The sequence below is a fragment of the Ruditapes philippinarum genome, unplaced genomic scaffold, assembly GCF_026571515.1.
Source record: "Ruditapes philippinarum isolate M1 unplaced genomic scaffold, ASM2657151v2 ctg3595_1_1_1_1, whole genome shotgun sequence".
NCBI lineage: Eukaryota > Metazoa > Mollusca > Bivalvia > Venerida > Veneridae > Ruditapes > Ruditapes philippinarum.
In genome coordinates, this window is record NW_026853591.1 from 61,395 (window position 1) to 75,607 (window position 14,213).

A 14,213-nucleotide genomic window follows, 5' to 3' on the forward strand; every position below is an offset into this window, starting at 1 on the left:
TCCAGCTAGCTTACGGAACGTCGGTGGTTCTACTTAGATGCCCGTTCGTGCCTGAAATAATGCACGGAAGGGAACCTGAGTTCTTTCTCCACCAGTAAAGTTGAAACGTCGCCATATGACCTATGCTGTGTCGGTGTCACGTAAAATTCAATCAAACAAACAAACTAGAGTTCTTACAATGTGTGTGAATAAATATGATTGTGTTCATAAACATTATATATATCATAAAACACAATGATATACTTTTTACATATTTAAGGAAGATATCCAATGAATTGTTAACTTCAGTTAATCGTAAAAATGTAATTCTTCTAGTATATTTGCGTGTGTTGTCAAAATAACGTTAACTATTTGTTTTCAGTGTTTATGGTCAATGAAATAAAGGATATTATATATTATATATAAGTGATACAATTAAGATATTATCACAGAATATTGAAACGTGTTTTTAAAGTATAACTGTCTTAATATTCTTTGAATTTAAAAAGTAAATTTACATTATCTTAATTAATTATAAAATTTACTCATAAATCAATTAGCATATTAAGCAAATCTATGTGAATGTTTGAGACGCGCATGTAGAAACTGTAATTTAAATGTATATATTCTTAAGTTTAATACATTTACAATAATATTGTAAGTTTATGTAAAGTTACATTATTATATCAATACAAATGTTCAAATGTTAGTGTGTCCTAAATTGTTTAAATACCTATACATATTTGTAATTTTAATTACTATTTCGTTTAGTAGATAAAAACGTATTAAAATTAATGTTTAATAAAGACTTTAGGTTACATATCAATGATGCTATTTTAATATATACCTATATTACTGCAAAAGGACAAAACAAAACATTTAAAAAATATACATTATGTTTTCCGAAACTACAAGCCACTACTTACATTTTTGATGGAGGAAACAAAACACATTGACAGTTAAAAGTGTTTTGTTAAATATAGAGATATTAGAAACTCATAAGCAAAGAAAACAAAGGCTTTTAGATTTCTTCTTCGGCACCATTCTCTTCATTTAATATGTAGGAGTGAAAGTTAAAGTGTTTTTGAAAAAATAAACCAATGATAATGGAATATTCTAATGGCATAATAGAACCTCATATTGAAGGGTGATAAACACACAAATCCGGGTTTGATCCAGGGGAATAGTAACTGAACTGTATACAAATTGGTATGTTTTATATTCTTCCTTTATTTAACACCAGACTAATTCGACTATGGAGCGTAAAAACAAAGCAATAAACTATCAATCAAGGTAGCCTCTCTGGAAAAATGATTTTTGTAATCACATTTCTACCACATTAAGATGTCTCCATTTCAGGAAAATCTTTACATTTAGACTGAATTTACCAGAGCAAATATGTTTAACAATGTATGACTTTATAAAAGAGAGTGTGTTTTAAGTTCCTTTGGGAACTATATTTTTCTCTCCATCTTCATGACAATACTATCCTCTCTTGTTTTCTTGTTACTTCTTGTTGCTTTATAAATAAGTACGATCTTTCTTTGTGCCTTTTTTGAAGTCGTCCATGATGGGAACACATTTAAGCAGATGTCATCCAAGGTCACAATATTTTTGCTACTTGTAACGTTACGTTTTGCAGAAGTACATGATGATAAAATAAAGATTTTCGATATATTATTCAATATGTAACATACGAGTTCATTGAATTTATATGAGTTCATTGAATTAACATCGTTCTTTATGCAATAAATGAATAAACTGGAATATTTATAAGTTTCCAAAGAAAAATGTATCATCGAGGTAAGAAATGTGGATTAAAATTTAAAAATAAAATAGAAAAAGCTGATCTTGATTATATTAGTCTTTTATAAAAAATTATGAGTTGTTTCCGTATTGAAATAAACAACTTAATGTGTACACGTAGTTACTAAACTTGACTGTTAAGGACAGTATATATAGAAAGAGCAAGCTAATGTTTTGTTTCAATTTGATGTACATGTAATTTTTTTGTTCAAAATATTATGTGTAATGTACATGACTTTAACTCATGCGAACATACTCAGATGACATCAGTTAATATTTTTGGCATCTTTCACGTAATATTCAACCTTGATATCTTTCATTCAACTTTTTTTTATAAAAGTCAGTTTAGGAGGAGGAAGGAGAAAGCATATATATTAATCAACGACCAGTTATATATTAGTTATACTGTGTTGGCGTGAAGTTAAACCCATCTGAAACACAATTCTACATACTTATATGTAGTGGCAGGTTTTGTTTCATTATTATGTCTGGTTAATAAAAAAATCAAGATAAGACTTTAAATTTTGAAACAACATTAATGAATTCCGAAAACGTACAAACAGAAGACCATTATTGTGTGTCGTTAGTATAAATGTAACAACTGAACATATTAAAAGCATATAATTTAATCTTAGACTTTAATTACCTAGAGTCCTGGTACATACAATGTCAAATGATTAGTAAGAGCAAAATAAAGGATAAAAAAAGTGCAATCACAGGACGCGACGATGGCAATTACTGATGCAAAACTTCTATAAACAAACATATTGATTCAAAACGTACTCTAAAAGAATGTTCTTTTATTGATAAACTTCTACCGGAAAGAAGGAATTATGCACGGACCTTACAACTTTACTAATAGCATACAAATGAGATAATTACACATTATTACATCATAGTTTAACATTCAATAAACACAAGGGGCATTATCTTAATACCCAATCTTCATTGCACTGTACTGATGCTTCTATAATAAACATATTTAGCATGAAAGAATCACTGTAATAACATAAATATAAATACATAATTTTCAGAATTATAACATGTACATTATCTCTATTTTTTACAAACAAACAAACGAAAAAAAACTTATAACATTACTCCCTACAATAATTTGATAACATTCAATTTATAATTACACGCTACGTTTTGAAATCTTGAAGTATTACTTTATCAGATATCATTATACAGACACCTGATATCAATCACCTGTGTAAAATATCAAAACATTAAACGCTTAATGAACAGTATAGTGAATACGTATAATGCAGATTTGTAGCATATTCTGCTTGCTTGCTTGCACACAATATGGTGTATTGGATGGTACCCGGCTAGACAGGTTCATAAATTGCAATCTAATTTAATTACTATATAATTTCTAACACTTTTGTGATGTCGCGTGCAATTAAAGATGTTTATGTTTCGAAATCAGTAAAAAATATTTGAATTTGTTTTATTACTTTTGTAAAGATAATTAAACAATGCAAATATCAAATTGTATATTTGTATCGGTCGGAATGTTTAAGTTCTTTTACTCAGCGATCATGACTTTGTCCTATACAAAAGCTATCAAAATAATCGTGTTTTTATGACGTCAAGGATGACATTTCGGAAATATCATCCGAGTTAGCCATTGTCTGCCTGTAAATCAATTTTAGTTTCACTATATTGAATTTTCTCTTTATTTATCTATTTGGCATGTACATACTTGGTACACATTATTTTCAGTATTAGTTAGGCATTGATGCAATATTTATGTTGTTGACGGTATAATGAAGTTATAAATTTCTCATATGTGTCATGTTTTATTAATAACGGATATGAGGTGATAAACAATCTTGAGTTTAAAACACTTTTACTTTATTTGATATAAAATTAGAAAATGGTCTGTCAAAAACAATGAAAACAAAGGGGTGCTAGGGGGTAGGATCACGTGTGCTTTAACGGTATCATGGCACAATATTTTATTTTTATTTGACTTAAGCAATTTACAAATTGTTTCTTGTTTTAGATTTAATAGAAACATTGGCAGCAAAAGTTTAAGTAATAGGGAAACAATTATGGTAATTACTGGTCAGATATCCAGGAAAGCATGTTAGGTGTGATGACCGCTGGTGATATGGCAAAATAAATTATGTGTTAAAGTAGGCAAGAAACAAATAAACAAACAGGTTTCTAAATGAAAAAGATCAGATTGCGAGTACATTGAATCAGCGTACCAACCCTAACACACCCACTGAGGATGTTCTTGTATGATGTGCAATGTGCATTAAAACAACATGATATTTGAAAGGAGTAAATTTACACAGTCAGCAAGAACCGATAAAACGAATACCTTATGCACCTGTCTTTCATGCTCAAGGAATCTATACCTATGAATCAACAAACAAGGAGCAAAGGGAAGATATCATAAATGGACATTAAATGGCGTTATATTGAAACGAAATTAAAAATGTAGAACTAAGTAAACGGAATTACTTACTTCTGTTATAATATAATGAACATTATTTTTCTTGTGTGATTTGTTACCTGAATGCTACTAGCTACTATTTCTTTCTTAACAATGTACAATAGGAAAACATTTTTAGACTATTTGGAGTTCCCTCATTTCTGACAAATAGCTCTTCTAATAGCAAAGTTTTAATTAATAAACAACAAAACGTTAAAATTTTGTTTTAATTTTGCATACAAGTGTCCTTAAAGGCATATAACCTGCCTATGTTGTCAGCTGAACAGTTCCTGACAGTGCCCATTAGGGTCTTCTACCATACGACAAAAACTGACGCGAGCATGTGTTTTGTACAACTTTACTAAAACGGGCACACAATCGAAACTGTTTTCTAGCATGGGAACTGGCAAAAACTATACTTTTCTGGACCAATACAGGAATACAATAAAAATGTATTGGCCCTCACGATGTGGATACTAAGGGGTATTGCGACAGAACTCAGCAATTCAACGGCGGGTATTGCTAGTTACGTTAATGTCACTTCAAATAGGGAAATTACGTCCGTTCTCTCGTTTTGTTTGTATCCATTGTATGTATATTGAATGCGATGAGACAAGACTAAACCTACAGCGAACTACAAAATGCATTTTTATTATATAGATATTGTAAAGGGCCTCTTTTTGCGTCAGTGAATTATTTTGGTAAAAGATCGGTACCTCACATCTATATAACATAAACATATTTACAAATCAATGGCAGAATCAAGTTAGAAACGCAAATCCGTGAGAAGTAATAATTCAATTTAAATATCAGTAACCTTGTTCAAACATTTCACAGACGTGACATGCACTGATATTGTTTATTGATGGTCAAAATATCAGTTTAATCATCTGGATTTGTTGATTGAGACACTTTGTTTCAAGGATATTTGTGAACACTTAATTTTTAAGATAAAATTAAAACATTCATAGACAATACGAAAAGACAAATGTACATAATTATAAATAACATTAACAAATGTAAGAGACATTTACTAAGCACGCCCCCAAAACTTGGAACCGAGTAAAATCTGAAACTATTCTGACATTGTTTCATACACCTGCGATCACTACAAAAGTCAAAATAGTATGTTGATGTAGAATATGAATATCACGAAATTTCACTGTAAAAGCTGATCTGTTTAGTGCGTGTGTTTTTCTTTTTTTACTGGACAATAGTGTTAACATGACAGTTTTGAATTGGAACGACTCGTCAAACTGTATAATTATTGAGTGTGAAAGTGAACTAACATGACATTAACCGAACCCTCTAACTAACTCCGTCATTTTGCGCTTGCATTTTTTTGTTTTCCTATTTTCGGACATCAATCTTTCAGGATATCAATTTTTCTATTCAATGGTAATGAGCTTAAAATAAAAATTCTGGTAATAAATATTCATTGTGACTATATCATCGCCTTACACAGACTACTAATATTGCGAAGTCAAGGTGGACTACTAAAGGATAATCACTACAATATATACAATAACGTCACTAAAAAATGTACTGGCTTTAAGTATAAAAAAAATAGTTGTCAAGCGTCATAAATAAATATAATAAGTAAAGGTATATATATCGCGTTTTCATTATAAAGACGGTTTGAAATGAAATTTGAAAGCTCATTGGTAAATTGAAAATAGTGAAATGTGAAAAATTCTACTATCAAGTTTGATTTGCGTGAAATATATTTTGTCATTATTTCATTGTTTTTAGTTTATGACAGCTGTCTTTGCCCATGTAAACTAAAAATTAGTAGTATTATTACATTCAGGCAAACATTATATATGGGCATATACCTAACGTGAACATAGAAACACAGGACTTATTTTGTAAACGATGATCTTTATTCAGCTTCTTTCAAAGTTTGTAATTTTGTGATTTGTGATTCAGCAAAATTTCTCCGAGATAAAGTTATTTGGACATAGAGCCCTACTAGAACAATTGTTTTTTTTTCTTTGAATACTGTGGGATAAAAAAATGGCAAATTGGTTAAACAGATGAATTCCAAAGAAGAACAATAATGCCGATGACGTTGGCAAAAGAGTCGAAAACATACACATCCACCTTAAATGATTATTCTTCAGATTACACGTACTGATATATCGTAAAATTTTCAAACGTAACATATATACTTATGTATTTTTTTTTTTTTGAACTTTGAAATTTTTTTTTTTGACTTTTTTGAAATTTTTTTCTCGTCACCAAAGTAGAAGTAACATATTTTGCTATTGCTCGATTAGGCAATTAAATCAATTCAAATGCATTTCATTGACAAATGAACAGCAAAATAACACTGGATACAAATCACATGTGCAACAATGTGTTTGTAGCAAACATATTCAATATGGGAACGTAAAATGTCGTGAGAAATGAAGGAGAATTCAATTAGCAAACTCACATCTTAAGCAAATAATCTTAGAAGTTTCTTATTCGCATTCAATCAATGACAGTATTATACTTGTTGTTGTCCTTGACTGGATTGTTATACTGCCATGGAAAATTTCTTGCAACACGACAGCATCCCAGGTTAAATAAAAACTAAATATATGTAAATAATACTTGTATGATGTCTTGTATAGGCACAAGTATTAGTAACTTACTATTCAAAGGTTCATCGTAAAATGACATTGACCTCGGATTAGGACGTTCTGTTATAACTCTCAAAATGGCAAATTATAAAAAAGAAAAATCTGTTTGACGTCATTATATGACAACCGGACTATTTATAAGAGATCGCCGTCAATTGTATGCTTTAAAACCGCTTTCTTAATATTAATTTTGCGATGGCTTATTTATTCAAGTTCATTTTCTGTAACTAAACAAGTTTCTATTTAACACAAAACCAACAACGGTGATTCACCATCATGGTTCAATAAATTGATAAATATTATGGATAAAAGACCACACATGTTATCGTTTGTAATGTTTATATTTTATCATTTTAATAAAACGATTAACTAATATGCGGGTAACATTAAAAAAGGCACTTTCACTTTGAAGCGTGTTGCAGACTTTAATACTTTAAAAATGTTTTGCAAGTCTATGCACTTTAAATTTTAAACAAATAAACCGGTAAAATGCAATAAAACAATTTTCAAGAGAATGGACGCAAATGAGTATACACTGTATCAAGGTACAGTCATTAAAAAATCCTCATAATGTGGTATAGTTATTTGTAAACATTGTAAAAACATCAACGCAACTATTGATCGTTCCGTTGAAAAGTTATCAATAAAAAAGAAGTGACGTGGACGTTTAAATTAGAATCAGTATGCTTCTTGAAACTATAAAAGAGATTTAGTAAAAAGAGGTATTTAAAATGAAATTGTAAAATATTCTTTGAAACCTGTTTTTTCTGTTTTAACGATAATTGTAATTTTTTCAATGCATTACTTTCGCATTTTTTAACGTAAATATTTAACAGTAGATCCTGGACTGGGTTGTATGTTTATATTCACTTAAAATATTTTCTGTCGTTAATTATTGTCTAGAACACAATATGTCCAAAGAAATAAATCTATGTAAACTGTAGTAGATAAAATTTGAAAAAAAAAACGATTTTTTCCCCCAAAAGAACCAGAAATAAACAAACAAAAAAAACAAACAAATACTAGCTCAATACATAAACAAATGATAATAATTATAAAAAAAATATGTATCATAATCTGTAAGGTCGTCTTTATCGTATTGATAAAAGCAATAACATTTCTTCTGCTGATACTAGTGGTTAGAAAGCGTCAATTGTTCTTAAACATGTTGACGAAGGGAAGTTTATATTATGTTTATCAAATCCTTACAAAATGCGTCACCTGAATAAACAAGAGCAACGGGTTAACAAGGAAAACAAAACTATGGTTCATCTACAGCTCGATCCCTTTTTTATTCATGACTGTAACAATATCATTTAGATAATGTATATTAATTTTATTTTTGAGCATTAGAAATCTTAAGCTTTATAAGAGTTTGAAGTAAGATTATTACCAAAAATTATCCGGGTTTCTCATTCATGCAGTTCGAATACAGATAGCAATGATCTTAACATAACGTTAAAGCCTGATTCACCTTTTTAAGGAAGGATTGTAATTAAGTAAGACATATTCCAGATTTCAAAGCTTGTCAATTAAGTAGTCCATGTCTTCATAAAAAAGATCCGTTTCAATAGGAAGCCTCTTCTTATCCCAAATGATGGCATTTCCGTCGTCATTTGTCAACGATAATTGAATGTTGATACTTCGGAACATATCTGAATCTAATCAAAGTCTGATATTGCGTGTGTTAGTTTGTCGAAATTAACATTTCATATTATTTATTCATCGTTTCGATGGCGGTGCTATAGACACTTGGGTGTGTATTGGCATGCTCGTTATAATTTTAATTGCCTCAATTGATCACAACATTGACGTTCACAAAAAGAGTATATTCATGAATATAATAATGCTTAAATATGTATTTAATTTGTGAGGAAAATTCTGATCCTCAGTTAGAAATGATCGGGGCTCAACTATAGAATAAAAAAAATCACTTTCCGATCGATATGTATAAAAGGAAACATTGTATTCGGACCTCGTTTTATGTATGCTTTGTAAATACTAAACAAATCAGTGTTATTGGCCCTTTATTTCGGCAATAAGGCACAGTGATTTTTATCAGAAAGAGAAAGTTACTTATAAAACCCACCAGAAAGTAATTAGATAAAGTTAAAGAATCCCGAACAGCTAGTTTACGAAACGTTGGTGTTCCTCTCAGGTGACTGCGATAGTTAGAATAAAAAAAAACATAGTCTTATCTTAACGATATTCAGGGGACCACCTGATTTTTGTCGTTATATTCTGAATATCATTGCTTGTAAAATCTTTTTGGTTGTGGTGCATGTTTAGAAATGTGTTAGCAAGAACATAGTTAGCAAGACTTAGTAAGAAGCAAAAGCATATCTTTTCATAGAATTTAGCAATTTATGTTTTTTTTTCTTTTTCTTTTTCCTCTGATAAAAATCAACAAGAAAGACAACACGACTACAAAAAAATAATCCTTAACACCAAGGAATTATGTTACATTTTCTACTTTTGCGTTTATCTTTTTCTTCCTTTATTCGATAAGGTATCACGGCGCATTAAATCAATATAGGTCATCTGGCGACTTTCAAGCTTTACTGGTGAAAGAAGCCAGCAGATGCCCATCTTTGCTTTATTTAAGGCACATACGGGCACCTGAAGGAATAACATTGTTTAAACTGAGTGTTATAGTTAATAAACAATAATAACGAAATTTGCATTTTCATATGCAATTGGCAGATAGACATAATTTATACCGATTTCTATGCAACATTGTTTTTAGATGAATAGATAAGATTATTATTGCACGAGAGCTTTTATGTGCTGGTATTTAATTTGTTTAATCAATACTCTTAAAAGAATGATTTTAAAATTGTGGGCGGACTTCTTTTTGGGGTTGAAAATATATTTTAAGCAAATATTCAGCTCGTTTTTATTTTTTAAAATTAAAACAAGATCTATTTTTAATTTTTCTTTATCAAAAATTTAAAATTTAAAGAATCGACATATTGGCCCTTGTTTACGACAGTATCTGAATTTAAAATAATACCAAAAAATTTATTTTCAATCGGGCATTTAATTTTTCTTTTCAGAAGAAACACGAAAGGGTTTTACTATAAAATAGGGCAATCAATTTAAAATGTATTGCCCGAAAATAAAGAAAAAAACATGACCATTTTTTTATCATATCATTTGTTTAACAAAATGAATTTGGGAAAAGGGGTTTGTTTCGCATTACATTAAACAAAAAAATTTTAATAAAAACAAGGGATAAACGTATTTGAAATTTTTTCATTTTCTGGGAATTTTTAAACTTTTTTAAATCGTCAACACGTTTATAAAAATACTAAAAATTTCTTTATGATTTAAAATTTGGTTTTTCCGGGTGAGGTGTTACGCTTCTTGTTGGAGCCATGACGTCAATTTAAACTGATTAAAGAATTTTTTTTGCCCCTGACATTTACAAAAAGTTAAAACCGAGGGCCAATTTTTTTCGTGCAGCAAATTTCAAAATTAAAAAAGAGCTGAAAGATTAATATTACAAAATATTTATTTCACCGTTATAAAATTTTAATTTTCAAATCAAGGTTGCTTCCCTAAATAAGCCTTGTATCAAGTATAAAGTTAATTTTTCATGGTAGTTTATTTTTTTTTATTTATTCCTGACATGTTTTAAACAATACCGGGGAAAACTCCCCCTTTAGACGGATTTTTGCTTTTGGTTAAAGTGTGGTTAATATTCTGTGTGTGAATTGTTGAAGAAAAGATTACCAAACTTCCAAAAAACGTTGGATAATTTCTTTTAAATAAATTTTTTATTTTTTAAAAAGGTTTTAAAAATAAATGATTTAATAAATAAAATTATTCCAAATTTTTATCACTAAAATTAAAAATATTTGTTTTTTCCACACTTTAAGGTATTTACAGCAAATTTGAAAACTATTTAAACAACTGGAATAAATGTCAACTATGTTCAACTGAAATTGTATGCATTTAAATTGTATAAAGATGATCTTAACAGTTTTCCTTGCGAAGAGATCAAATTGACGAAACTGGACAAAAACATTAACCCTTAAGTGTCCTTTTTTATTATAAACTCTAATAAACGACCAATATGCAAATTACGAAGTCCTAACGATTCCTTCCGAACACTTGTGACAGGCTACGGATATTATTCGCACATTTTAAAAGTATTAAATGAATTTGGTTTCATTGTAATTATTTTTTCATAGAACATCATGATACCATTATATTTGTAACATTGTACTCATTTATCTTATAATAGTCAATTACACTTTGGTATTGTATTATTTCCGCTTGTGGTAAAACACATGGCAGACTATGGAAGATTTATTTAGACATGATCCATAAACATTGTCCATATGTCACATTTGTAGCCGTAAAGAATGACCTGAACGTAAATTGAATCTTCTTAGCTCACTTACTTACATTCATATAAAATAATGAATAATTGATGAGTACAAATTATACCCAATGAAAGTTATTAAAATGGGGAGTTTGATTGATTATTGATCAGTTCCATAAATAACATTAGATTATTATCTCTTGATCTGTAAGCGGGAATTTTTATATCATGCTGTAAATGAAAAAAGAATCAGCTTTCGCCATGTCATGTACATATATTTGGTTAAGTTGTTTTAAGTGACAGTATGTTTTTTGATTTCCTTAATATTAAGAACGTAGACTACTTATGTAATTTCATTTCAGTCTTAAAATCTTTGTAATAATGTTTTAAATGTAAACTTTCTTTTTCCAGCCAAGTTTATAAAAATAAGAAATGAAATACAATGTACACACAACGTGGTGTGTGCTGGCATTTAAGGGATCTACTCGGGTCAGTCTAAAAAGGAATAAATGAACCACCTCTACCATTTTCTTACTCATTTAGGAGACACGTTTGTACATTCTGTCATTTTGAGACCGTATGTTGGCTTTTTTGGACGACATAAAAGTGCCATATATCAAGGTTCCATATAAACATTTGCGTTCAAATGCATCATCAGAAGCCATAAATTTCACGTTGAACATCATTTTTAATATCGAAGTTGCATTCTACTAACAAAAGATCGATTATAAAAGACATTGATTTTGACTTGCTTTATCTATTGTCATTTATGAGTCCAAAACAAGGAATAATAGGACCGGACCTGTAATATTCTAATCGAACCATGTTGTACAATCCTCAATATATCAACATTTGATACATTTTCATGGTTAATGGAAAAATTGATACAGAGATGTTTCAATCCTTTTGGACCATAAATGGCGTTATAAAAGATGAGATGTTACTTTGCAAACAGGTTTGGATGATTATGACCTAACAATGAACACAATTTTTATTATCGTATGATTAAATCGTATACATCATTGCAATTTCTTCATTTATCCAAATAAACTGTGTTGTATTATAATTACTCCATATGCATTAACACATATAAGCCTGTTATACTACTTTCACGACATTAAGAAGCCTCACCTTAGTGATTGGTTAGTGTTCAAATAATTTGCTAGTACTTAAAGATTCTTTCATTTGGGTTACGGACGACCGGTTGTTCTACTTTCGTTACTTCGTTATCGCAGGAAGAGGCTTCTGATGTATTTCTCCACCCAAAAAGCTGGAAAGATACCATCGGCATTATCAGTTTTGGTTGGACTTAAAACAGCCCCCCTTCCTGTATATCCTTGTATTTAACTATAATCGCACTGTACTTGTTATATATAACAGCAAACATATATTATCAATCATATTGCAGACAATATGCAGCATTGATATCTTAGACAAAACAAATTTAAGGGTTATGTCTAAATCATTTGTTTGGATTTGACGAACCAACGACCTATACAAATATAAACCGATCAACCAAGTTTTTTTATGTCTGGTCTGTGTTTTTTTAATTCATATGTCATTGTACACAGACACGAACCCCGATTTTAATTAAAATTTAAAATTTGACAGTCTCTCCCAAACATCGTCAAAAAAGCAACATCTTGATCGGACAAATCTTTTTGATATGGTATTATTAGATGTTGACTTGTATAGTTTTCAGACTTCTTTTTTGGTGGTTCATATAATGCATTTTCACTTCTATCCAGATATTTACATTTTGCTTTCATTTAATATAATCGAAACAGTTATTTGCAAAAAATAAATAGTCAAATACACATTATTTCTTTTTGATTGCGAAGATAAAGTAAAATGGATATAGAAAAATATAGTTATAATTTAACGTTTGTTAGATAGGGTTTTACGCCACATCGACACAGTATAGGTCATATGGTGATGTTTCAGCTTTACTGGTTGAGGAAGACCTCAGTTGCCCCTCCGTGCATTATTTCAGGCACGAACGGGCACCTCATTAGCGCCACCGACGTTCGGTAAGTTTGCTGGATAGCTTCCTCATATGAAAGAATCCAAAGTCCCTGTCAGGAGTCGAGCCCACAACGGCGAGGGGCAAGTGGTTTGAATATATTGTAATTAGTAGGTGGCTCTGCTACTTAAAACATATTTGCAACTCTACGAAATTCAATAATTAAATAAATGTTTATGTGCTTTCAAGAAGTGTTAAATAAAATGGGCACGTGCGTATTGACGTTTAAACATATTATTTAGACAAAATAGCATTTGTATTATGATACGTAAGTCGTATAACCACAAGCGCAACATTTCTTCTTTTTTCTGGTTAAATATGAAAATAAAGATCAATCTATAAATTATTTTCACACCTTTTCTTAAAAAAGTTTATCAATAAAAGAATCGACTTTGAGACAATATTCAAGCTTTAAGCGGAAAGAGTGTAATGTTTTTATTGAATGATTTAAAGAATATAAATATATCATCCGAGTCTGTTATATCATCAACTGTGTCGTGTTTTACCGTTCTATATGTATTATGTTTTCTTTCCTGTAGATGCCATTGTAATAAATATTTCTATATTGATTATTTTTTAAGAAGTTCAGACACTTCAATGCACCAATGTATATTATAAAAAATTTATTGAATAAAAAAACTTATACAAAAAGGGAATTGATGGGGAAATTTCATTGCTTTTTTCTTTGGGAAATTAAAAGGTTTGGTTGGATAGTGCTTAAAAGCATATACTTTTTCTTTTTTTGTGTTGTTGTTGTTTTTTTTTCGAGTTAAAAAATTTTGCGAGTGTGTAAAAAAAAAAAGGGATCAAAAAGAAATCATAACTTGAAATAATAAAGAAAAGATGAAAATCTGTGATTTTAAAAATTAAAAACAAAAATCCTCGATAAGGGGGGTTTAAAACTCCCAACGTTGGGGATTATTTTTTTGTGGATTAGATAATGCAAACTTGAAATGATTGCAGATTAATCAGCCCTTTCAGGAGACTAAAAAGTGAGCT